We start from the raw sequence: 11,616 nt of genomic DNA on the forward strand, positions 1-11,616 counted from the left end.
CTGTGGTCTGGAAGGGGACTCTGTTTTTGATAAGTTTAATTCAATCCAGCAAATATTGAACAAATGCTTATTTTTGCTCAGGGCTAGGAAAGCTACTATTATTATTTTTTGGGTGGGGTGGAGAAAGGGGAGGGATGGAGAATATAAAAATAAATGACACAAACTCTTTTCTCTACATCCTTGGTCTATATTGAGGGGTCAGAACATGCACATTCAGAGTGGATGTGGGGCAGGAGGGGTTGGAGTGGCAACAACTAATGGCCCAGAGTATAGCTTCAGGAGCTGGACACACCTGGTGGGATCTTCAGGTAGTTTCTTGTCTTTTGAGCTCCTCGGTTTTCTCCCCTCTAACATGGGGACAACACTATTCCCTAGCTCCAAGGTTGGTGTGAACGTCATAGGATTTGTGTAGGGGCTACTTGGTACCATGTGGGGTCAGCAGCTCAGTAGCAGGATGAAGACGAAGGACCGGACCCACTGATGAGGTTGGGCTGGAGATGACCAGGAGCCAGGAACCGTCACAAACTCACAACTCTGTGTGCACTGGTTATCCCATTCTTTTGTAATCTTGTAAAATTAATTGAATGGGTAATACATCCAAGTGGTTTAAAAAGCAAAAGGTATAAAGAAATATGCAGTGAAGATGAAAATTGCTCTCATTTCTGACCCCTCACTATTGTGTTTCCCCTTCTCGGAGGCAGCCGCTGTCATTAGTTTCTGGGGCATTTTCTCCAAGGATGTCACACACACAGCATCTAATATGCTCCCTCTTCTTCCTCTTTCTTGTTTTAACTCAAAAGGAGGAACTGGGAGTTGATGATAGCCGTAGAGTGGAAGGCAGCAGCTGGAGGGAGGAAGCTGGATTTATGTGAGCACCTACTACGTGCCAGGCCCAGATGAAATCTTATCAGTTCCAGTGAAATTCGGAGAAAGATTCACTGTCTTAGAATTTGAAAACATCAGTGCTGGAGGGGAAGGTGGAAGCCATCTGGCTAATCTTCTTCATTTACTGATGTGGAAGTGACTTGTCCAAAGTCCCAGAGCTTCCTGATTTTTGCTTCTTCTTGCTTAGGAAAGCAATTATCCTATAATAATCCTTCTTTACAAGTAAAGATATTTTATGGTGCACCTGCCTCCCTTGCCAGTGGAATGACAGTCTCCATAGACTGGCCATCTGGGCCCTGGGCCAGTCTCCTTGTTTCATATTAGCCTATGGGCGACCTGCCCTTGTCGGCACCCATCATTCCAGCTTCCTCCTGTTATAACCCCTGCCCCAAATCCCAGGACTTGTCACTGCCAGCTTTTTCCCCTGTTGTTCCTTGTCTTCCCACCCTTCTCAGGTTAACTTGTGTCTCCCCCACACATTCAAATAGTGAAGTCCTAAACTTGCCAGTACTTCAAAATATAATTATCTTTGTAGATAGGGTCTTTAATGGGGTAATTAAATTAAAGTGAGGTCATTAGGGTGGGCCCTAATCCAATATGACTGGTGTCCTTATAAGAAGAGTAAATTAGGATACAGACAGGCATAGAGGGATGACTATGTGAAGACACAGGGAGGAGATGGCCACCTACCACCAAGCCGTGGTCACCTACCATCCAAGCCATGGTCACCTACCATCCAAGCCATGGTCACCTACCACCAAGCCACGGTCACCTCCCATCAAGCCACGGTCACCTAGCATCCAAGCCATGGCCACCTACCTGCCAAGCCATGGCCACCTATCAGCCAAGCCAAGGCCACCTACCCATCAAGTCATGGTCACCTACCATCCAAGGAGCGAGGCCTGGAACAGATCCTTCCCCAGAGCCCTCAGTAGGAGCCAATCCTGCTGACACCTAGATCTCAGACTTCAAGCTTCCAGAACGGTGGGACAATCCATCACTGTCATTTAATCTACCCAGCATGTGGTCTCTTGTCATAGTTGCATTAGCCAATGGACATACCCAGGTCCTTCTGCAGTCACCAGGCTCAGGAGTGGTTCCAGTCAGGAAGTTCTGAGGCCAGGCAGGGTTGGGACCTGGAAGGACCTGAGGGAGATAGTTGGGAAACAAGAGAGCTGGTGTGGCTTCTCCACATGCCCACCATAAATCCTGGGCCATCCCCGGTGCCTATGGGATCTGCTGTGTGTGCGGTAAACTGAATGCCGGGAAGCCAGGCTCTGTGGATCCCTGGTTCTGACTGTTGTGGGATATTGGGCAAATCCCCTCACCTCTCTGGGTCTCAGTTTCCTGATTTGTGGGATGGAGAAAAGGATAACTGTCCCACTTACCTTGAGGCTGTGGAGCGGATTAAATGATTAAAATGCATAAGTGCAATTGCAGAAATATAGAACCAGTTCATCAATCAATGACAATATAAATAAACTGTTGTATATATATATAATGTATATAATGGAATACTACTCAGACATAAAAAGGAATTAATTAATGGCATTCACAGCAACCTCGATGAGACTGAAGACTATTCTTTTTGTTTTGTTTTGTTTTTGAGATGGAGTCTTCCTCTGTCAACCAGGCTGGAGTGCAGTGGCACGATCTTGGCTCACTCCAACCTCCACCTCCCAGGTTCAAGTGATTTAAGATTGGAGACTATTAATCTAAGTGAAGTAACTCAGGAATGTAAAAGCAAGCATCATATGTTCTCACTCATAAGTGGGAGCTAAGCTGTGAGGATGTAAAGGCATAAGAATGGTACAATGGACTTTGGCGACTCGGGGAAAGGGTGGGAAAGGGGTGAGGGATAAAAGGCTACAAATTGGGTTCAGTGTACACTGCTTGGGTGGTGGGTGCACCCAAATCTCACAAATCACCACTAAATAATTTACTCATGCAACCAAATACCACCTGCTCCCCCAAAACCTATGGAAATTAAACAAAATAAAAAAATAAAGTGTGCAAGAGCTGGCAAGGCCCCGAAGGAGCCCCACATTGGTGACGGCGACGCAGGTGACAGCACTTTCTCTCCCCAGTGGAGCTGGTGGTGTCCATTCCTGGTAGCCCTACTCTGAGTCTGAGGAGAAACCAAGGCTTTCCTGGAATTGTAGAGGCTGCCACCGGCCTGTGGGCTTAGGGTCCCAAACAGGGAGAGCCTATGATTTGTCATTTCTCCTTGTAAGCAGAAAGCGCTAAGCCTTGCAGCCTCCGGTGAACATCAGAACATTTGGACATCTGAGTCCATTGTCCCCAGGTCTCATTTTTTTCCTACATTAAAAATGCAATAATGTGTTTTGTGGAAAATTTAGAAAGTACAGATAAACAAGAGAATAAAACATGAATTCTACCACTGTCAAAGCTGAAGGTCTATCCTTCCAGCCTCTTCTTTAAATGTGTGTATTTTCAGAAAAATGAAACCCTGTTGCACATAATATTTTATAAGTTTTTTTTTTTTTGACAGGGTCTCATTCTGTTTTGCAGGCTAGAATACAGTGGTATGATCATAGCTCACTGCAGCTTCAAACTCCTGGCCTCAAGCGATCCCACCTCAGCCTCCCAAACCAAACTGCTGGATACCAGGTATGAGCCACTGCACCCAGCCTAGAACCTATTTTTTTTTTTTTTGGAGACAGAGTCTCACTCTGTCTCACCCAGGCTGGAGTGCAGTGGCACGATCTCGGCTCACTGCAGCTTCTGCTTCCCAGGTTCAAGTGATTCTTCTGTCTCAGCCTCCCGAGTAGCTGGGACTACAGGCATAAGCCACCACACCCGGCTAATTTTGTATTTTTAGTAGAGATGGGGTTTCACCATGTTGGCCAGGCTTGTCTTGAACTCCTGACCTCAAGTGATCTGCTTGCCTCGGCCTCTGAAAGTGCTGGGATTACGAGCATGAGCCACCGCGCCTGGCCACTATAACCTATTTTTAAGTCAGTGATGTATCACAAATATTTTCCCATGTTGACCTTTATCCCCACCACCACTTTTTAGTTAGGAATAACCAAAAAGTTCAGATGAACAGTTCTAGAGACCACTAAAGTGGGGAATAGAAGGGTCCTGAACTCGGCTTCTCCTCTCAGCCCAGCGTTAGTTCTCAGGTGTGTGTCTCACCGGGGGCAGGTGAGGTTCCGGGAGAACCCTGAACTTAGGGTCAGATAGGCCAAGAGTCCAGCTTCAGCTCTGCCACTGACAAGGTGTAAGTGGGAAGGGAAAGGGTGGGGGCAAACTGCTTCCCTTTCCCAGCTCCCACCAAGGATTAATGGCATATTGTAAGTAAAAGAGTTTTCTGGCCCTGGCACAGTGGCTCGCGCCTGTAATTACAATGCTTTGGGAGGCCAAGGCAGGAGGATTACTTGAAACCAGGGCTTTGAGACTAGCCTGGGTAATGTAGTAAGACCTCATGTCTATTTAAGAAAAGAAAAAATTAGCTGGGTATGGTGGTGCACACCTCTAAGTCTCAGCTACTTGGGAGGCTGAGGTGGGAGGATCGCTTGAGCCCAGGAGTTTGAGGCTGCAGTGCGCTATGATTGTGCCACTGCAATTCAGCCTGGGTGACAAAGAGAGACCCCGTTTCTAAAAATAAATAAATAATAAAAAGAACTTTGTAAACTGGCAGCCACAATTAATACAAGCTCACGGATGAACAAAGGACATTTTGTTGGTTTTGCAAGGGAAAAAAATCCTGTGTCTGGAGGGTCATGAGGCACCATGAATGAATGAGAGTCGGGCCTGTAGGGAGGAGGAGAATTTGAAAGAAAGAAACATCATATTTGAGTTTTGAGAAAGAATTTGGATTTTGAGAACTGACTCCTTGGTAGATTAAGGAGTGAGTAAGCTCAGTTTGGAAGAAGGGAAGAAAAAGGTCGATTTTAAGGAAGCCAGTAATTAACAGTAATAGTGATGAGGAGGATGAGATCTAACTCACAGGGTTTATTTATCATTACTAGACACTGCTCTAAGCACTTCAAAAATATGAATTGCTAGTCCTCAAAACAATCTTACAAAGCAAATACAATTACTAATATTATTTCCATTTTTTATTTTTTAAAATTAATTAATTTTTCTAGAGATAGGGTCTTGCATCACTGCCTGGACTGGAGTGTAGTGGTATGATCATAGCTCACTGCAGCCTCCAAGTCCTGAGCTCAGGCAATCCTCCTGCCCCAGCCTCCCAAGTAGCTGGGACCACAGGGTTGTGCCACCACACCTGGTGAATATTTTATTTTTTGTAGAGACCAGGTCTTGTTCAAGACCAGGCTAGTCTTGAACTCCTGACATCAATTGATCCTCCTACCCTGGCCTCCTAAAATGTTGGGATATTATGAGTGTGAGTCACTGTGCCTGGTTTATCCTTTTTTTTTTTTTTTTTTTTTTTTTCCAGATGAGAACATCAAGGCACAGAAAGATGAAGGAATTTGTCAATGGAGCAGCCAGGGTCTGAACCTAGGGCTGTCCCTGCGTTCCCCTGGACTGCACACACACCTGGACCAGGGAGGCAGAGCTGGAGAGTGAGAACCCCCAGACAGATTGAATTTGAAGATGTGAATGTTGCATCTATTTGTTGTTGCCAATTTGGAGGCAATGGGTGGGGAGTAGTTTCTCTGCTTCCCTGGCACTCAGGGAGACTCTTCAGAAGGCATTTGGATTTGTGACAACTTGGGAAGTGCAGGGGTGAGGAGTTGGGAGGAGATGATGGTATGCTGGCCATTCTTTTTCCAGAGCTCCAGGGTGGTGACCTGCGGGAGGGATCTGTCTGCTTCCCTCGAGGCCGATGACCTGTGCCATTCTTGCCCGTCCCCTCGCCAAGAGGAACTGAGACTAGTGAAAACTGCCCCCGTGGCTTGAGATGGATCCTGGGACCCAAAGTGGGGCCCTACAGTAGGTGTGGGCTGTGGTCGGTGTCTCTCGGTTCACACAAGAATCACAGCTTCCCCTTCCCCTCCTTCCTCTTCAGTCTTCCCTCTTCCCTCCCATCCACTCTTTCTCCCCAGTGTGACCTGGTGGAGGTGGCAATAGAAGGGGTGGGCAGAGACAGAAGGAGGGAGTCTGATGCTACCTTCTGGGAGTGGGTGGTGAGGGACCCCCGTGGGTTACCCTTAGGTCCTAGAGAAGTTTGGGGGAAATTTTGCGTTACTTTTGTCCATGTGGGGAGGAAATAGGAGAACCAGTATCATGGGGCCTGCCCTGCCTCCTGCTGTCAAAACCTGCTGACAAGTAGACGACCTGCTCCTTGCTGCTGTGGTCAGGGTCCTGAGACCCTCCCTGGACCCTGAGAACCCACAGAAAAACCTAAATCAGATGCTGGTCTCCTCTATTCCACTCTGCCTGGCTTGGGGCTGGCTGGCTGTGGATAACTGGGAAAGCAGCCACAAAACAGAAGGTTCTGGAAGCTTCCTGATGGGCTGGCTGGAGGGAGGCCTGAGTGTGGCAAAGGTAGCAGAGGGGTTGAGTGGCTGGCAGCGTGCATTACTGATTTAATCAACAATGTGCTGGGTGCTGAGGACTGAGGTCACCACAGCATACTCTAGTCCCCGCACCCCACTAGCTGAAGGTGCCATACAGCAGGTGAATGAACAAATGGTTGTCCTATCAGCTAAGTACCCAGCCAGAGGTCCCGAGAGGGCGCTGGAGGCACGGGAGGAAGTTGAAAGGGCTCCGCACAGAGGGATCCTTACTGACAGGCCATTCCTATGCAGAGAACTCTGTCTCTTCCCCACAGCTGGTCCTTTTTCTTGGGTGTGGGTGCACACACACACACACACACACGCACACTCACATACTTTGTGGTTTGATGTATATCTTTTTAAAAAAATTAGTGAGTGATAGGTGGAATGTAAAAAAGTTGAACTCATGCAGTAGGGAGTAGAATGGTGTTTACCAGAGGCCTGGGAGTGTGGGTATAGAGGGGAGGTGGTTGGGGAAAGGGGATGTTGGCAAATGCGGGCAGAGTTTCAGTGATACAGGAAGAACATGTCCTGGTGATCTGTTGCACAGTAAAATGACTGTAGCTAATAATAATGTATTGTACATTTCAAAACAGCTAAAAGAATTTTACATGTTCTAACCACAGAGAAATTATAAATATTTGAGGTGATGGATATGCTAAGTACCCTAATTTGATCCTTCCACAGTGGATACATGTATTGAAACATCACATCGTACCTCATAAATATACACAGTAAAATTATTTGTCAATTAAAAATAAAACTTTTACAAAAGAAAAATATTAGTTGGGAAAATTTTAAACATACACAAAACTAGAGGGAAGAGCTTAGTGACTCTCCATGTGCCGTACCCATCAGCAAAACGTACAGCGATCAGCGTTTTGCCGATGTTGTTTGATCCATCTCCACAGTGTGTTCTGACAACCAGCCACAATTCCCTGCCTTTCATCAGTGCTTTCAGAACGCATCTCTCTCTCCATCCTTACAGCAATGCTGGTGGGTCAAGCAGAGTGGTTTTATTATCGTCATTTTATGAAGAGAAGACCAAGTTTCTGAGGTTCAGGAACTCTTTCAAGGTCACACAGTACCTAGGGTCTCTTATGCCTAATCTGACCGTGTCATTGGCTTATTTCTTTCTCTCTTTCTCTTTTTTTTTTGAGATGGAGTCTTGCTCTGTCACCCAGGCTGGAGTGCAGTGTGGCGATCTCGGCTCACTGCAACCTCCACCTCCCGGGTTCAAGCAATTCTCCTGCCTCGGCCTCCCGAGCAGCTGGGATTATAGGCGCCCCTCACCACACCCAGCTAATTTTAGTAGTTTTAGTAGAGACGGGGTTTCGTCATGTTGGCCAGGCTGATCTTGAACTCCTGACCTCAGGTGATCCGCCCAACTCAGCTTCTCAAATTTTGGGATTACAGGTGTGAGCCACTGCTCCCGGCATCTCTGGCTCATTTCAACTCATTTTTGGACGCAGGCAGGGTGTGTGTGGCTGTGTGTAGCGGGAGCACCTCAGCTGGGGATCCCTGGAACTCTCAGCCTTCCTTTTGTCCCTTTGCTAGTTGCCTTGCTGGTTGGAGGGACCGGGGGCAGAAGCAGGCAAATGAAGCTCTCCTAAGTTTTTCATTGATGGCTTCCTTGAATCGTGGCTGCAGGATGTTTATAAAACTCTGAATCAATTTGAGGTGCAGAGATTTTCAATCAGGGAAGCAGATTGCGCTGATAGGGTCAAAAGGCCTGTCGCCAGCGAGGATCACAGCATCTGACATATTAATTTGAGCTGTCAGAATCAATATGTGTAATGGAGACGTGGAGGCACAGGCCCTGTTTCTGAAAAGGAGTGGGAAAAGAAAAAAAAAGGGGGGTGGGGAATCCCACCCTAGAGGGACTAACTTTTCGCAGATCCTGTAGAAGCAATCCCGCCAGCGTGGGGCCAGTGTGCCTGCGGTTCCCGGGGAGGCGGGAGGGGGTGAGAGGACTGGAGCCTTCTCTGTGGGGATGCTGGTCACAGTGCAGCATCCCCGCAGAGACAGTGGCCCTGTCGTCTCCCCCGTCCCCACCACAAGTAAACTTTACCTGGCTTTTCACAAACACCCACTTTCTGTCTCTTTCCTTGCCCCCCACCATTTGAGTTCCAAAGCCCTCTGTCCAGCAAAGAAGGCAGATCTGAGCCCTGGCAGGAAGCGCGTTCGTTACTGAAAACTCTTTGATATTTTGCATATGAAACATCGGTGCTGGAGTCAGGCTTCTGGGAGGAAGTCACCGTGGAGTCCTCCTCATCCAGGGGAGCACAGGACACGTGGGGTCTGTGTGGGTGCTGGGGGCACAGAAGGATCATGGTGTCCCAGGAGCTGCCCATCTTGTGGGTTCAACATGGAAAAGATTGTGATCCCAGGAAGGCCCAGTGGTACCCATACTTCTTATGCCAAGACATCACGATGCACGTCGCATTGTGGCCAAGACACAGCAGAGGCTTCTGGGATGTTGGTTGCATTCCTGGGAGCCTCTGGGTGCCCCTGGGTCCTGACTGTGTTGGTGATTTCTCATGTAAAGGAATTTTTTTTTCCATGAAATGGAAAAAAGTTATACTTATAAAATTAGACACAGTGCTCACATTTATGGAGATAGAACCATTTCAAAAGGTGAGCCATGTCTCTACTAAAACTACTAAAATTAGCTGGGTGTGGTGACGGGCGCCTGGAATCCCAGCTGCTCGGGAGGCTGAAGCAGGAGAATTGCCTGAACCTGGGAGGTGGAGGTTGCAGTGAGCCGAGATCACCACACTGCACTCCAGCCTGGGTGACAGAGCAAGACTCCATCTCAAAACAAAAAGAGAGAGAGAGAAAGAAATGAGCCAATGACACGGTTAGATTAGGCATCAGAGGCCGGGCGCAGTGGCTCAAGCCTGTAATCCCAGCACTTTGGGAGGCCGAGACAGGTGGATCACGAGGTCAGGAGATCGAGACCATCCTGGCTAACATAGTGAAACCCCGTCTCTACTAAAAAATACAAAAAACTAGCCGGGCGAAGTGGCGGGCGCCTGTAGTCCCAGCTACTGGGGAGGCTGAGGCAGGAGAATGGCATAAACCCGGGAGGCAGAGCTTGCAGTGAGCTGAGATCCGGCCACTGCACTCCAGCCTGGGCGACAGAGCAAGACTCTGTCTCAAAAAAAAAAAAAAAAAGATTAGGCATCAGAGACCGTAGGTGCTGTGTGAAATTTGCACAATTGAGCAAATGGAGACAGAAATCTGAATACTTTGCAAATTGCGAAGGTACCACAGTGTATTAATTTGTTCTCATGCTGCTAATTAAGACATACCTGAGACTGGGTAACTTATAAATGGAAAGAGGTTTAATGGACTCACAGCTCTATATGACTGGGAGGCCTCACGATCATGGCAGAAGGTGAATTAGGAGCAAAGGGATGTCTTACATGGTGGCAGGCAAGAGAGTGCGTGCAAACAAACTCCTCTTTATAAAACCATCAGATCTCGTGAGACTTGTTCACTATCATGAGAATGGCACGGGACAGACGTGACCCCATGATTCAATTACCTCCCACCGGGTCCCTTCCATGACACTTGGGAATTATGGGAGCCACAATTCAAAATGAGATTTGGGTGGGGACACAGCCAAATCATATCACGCAGTAAGAGGTGGGAGGGGGTTCAGACTCTTGTTAGGTGAGATTCCTGCCTTGCTTAGTCTCTGTAGTGCCCAGGCCTTGCACACGGAGGATGGAGGGTTTTCTGGGCAGTGGCATGGGAGGGCCTCCCTTGGGGACACAGAACCTAACCTCTTATCTCTGTTTCCAGACTGGCCTCCCTCTTACCATCTGTCCTGCATTACTTTTCCAGGGCTTCCTGTGTGATGACCATGTCTTCTTCCTGCCAGACACTCCCTGCCCCATCTTAAAACTGGTTGAGAACCTTGTTTTAATGATTCAAGCTTTTTCCCTGTCCAAACATTTTGTTATGTTCAAGGAATGCAGATTGTTAAAGGAAATAGCTTCTGAAAAAAAATCTCGCCTGAGTTGTGTGGAAGAACTATGGATGCCCTTGCTTTGAGCAGAGACTTGCAATTTTGAAGAGAACGTAAATAGGCAGGTGTTGGGGGACATGGTCCTCAGCCCCCAGCTTCTCCCTGTCCTGTCCCTGGGTGCGGGATCTTCTTGCTGGCTGGAGGAGGTCTGAGCAGCGATGTGGTGACTGCTGCGTTGTCTCCTGTGGCGGCTTCCTGGTCTGTTATAAAGGACAGCTTTTCAGCCACTTTCTCTCTTTGGGCGGAAAAAGATGGGTGAGATTTACAAGAACACGTATTTTTTTTTCCTGATCATTATTCTCCTCCACCTACTACATGCAGGTCAAAATAAATCACCGAGAGAGGGATGGATGGAGAGAGAGAAAAGGGTGGGAAAGAGAGAAAGGGGTGAGAGAGAGACATTTGCAGGAATACTCATTGGGGTAATAGCTAAAGCATGAGCGACTTCTACTTCCTTTTTTTTTTTGAGAGAGAGAGAGACAGGGTCTTACTACTCTGTCACTCAGGTTGGAGTGCAGTGGTATGATCATAGCTCACTGCAGTCTCAAACTCCTGGGATTGAGCGATTCTCCCATCTCAGCTTCCCAACTAGCTGGGACTACAGGTGTGAGCTACCACGCCCGGCTATTTACTTTATTTTTTGTAGAAACAGTGTCTTGCTATGTTCCCCAGGCTGGTCTCAAACTCTTGGTCTCAAGTGATCCTCCCACCTCAGCCTCCCAAAGTGTTGGGATTACAGGTGTGAGCCACTGCACCTGGCTAAGAGTCTTCTTCTTGGTGATGAAAATTTTCTGAAATTGCCTGTTTTTTTTTTTTTTTTTTTTTTTTTTTTTTGAGACAGAGGTTTGCTCTTGTTGCCCAGGCTGGAGTGCAATCGTGTGATCTTGGCTGACTGCAACCTTTACCTCTCAGGTTCAATTGACTTTCCTGCCTCAGCCTCCCGAGTAGCTGGGATTACAGGCACATGCCACCAAATCTGGCTAATTTTTATATTTTTAGTAGAGACGTAGGTTTCAACCATGTTGCCCAGACTGATCTTGAACTCCTGACCTCAGGTGATCTGCCTGCCTCAGCCTCCCAAAGTGCTAGGATTACAGGCATGAGCCACCATGCCCGGCTTGAAATTGCCTGTTCTAATAGTTGCACATATTGGTGAATATATAGTTTACTTTTTCTTACTTTTTTTTTTTTTTTTTTTTTTTT

Source organism: Rhinopithecus bieti, unplaced genomic scaffold (genome assembly GCF_001698545.2).
Source record: "Rhinopithecus bieti isolate Rb0 unplaced genomic scaffold, ASM169854v2 scaffold_32047, whole genome shotgun sequence".
Classification (NCBI taxonomy): Eukaryota; Metazoa; Chordata; class Mammalia; order Primates; family Cercopithecidae; genus Rhinopithecus; species Rhinopithecus bieti.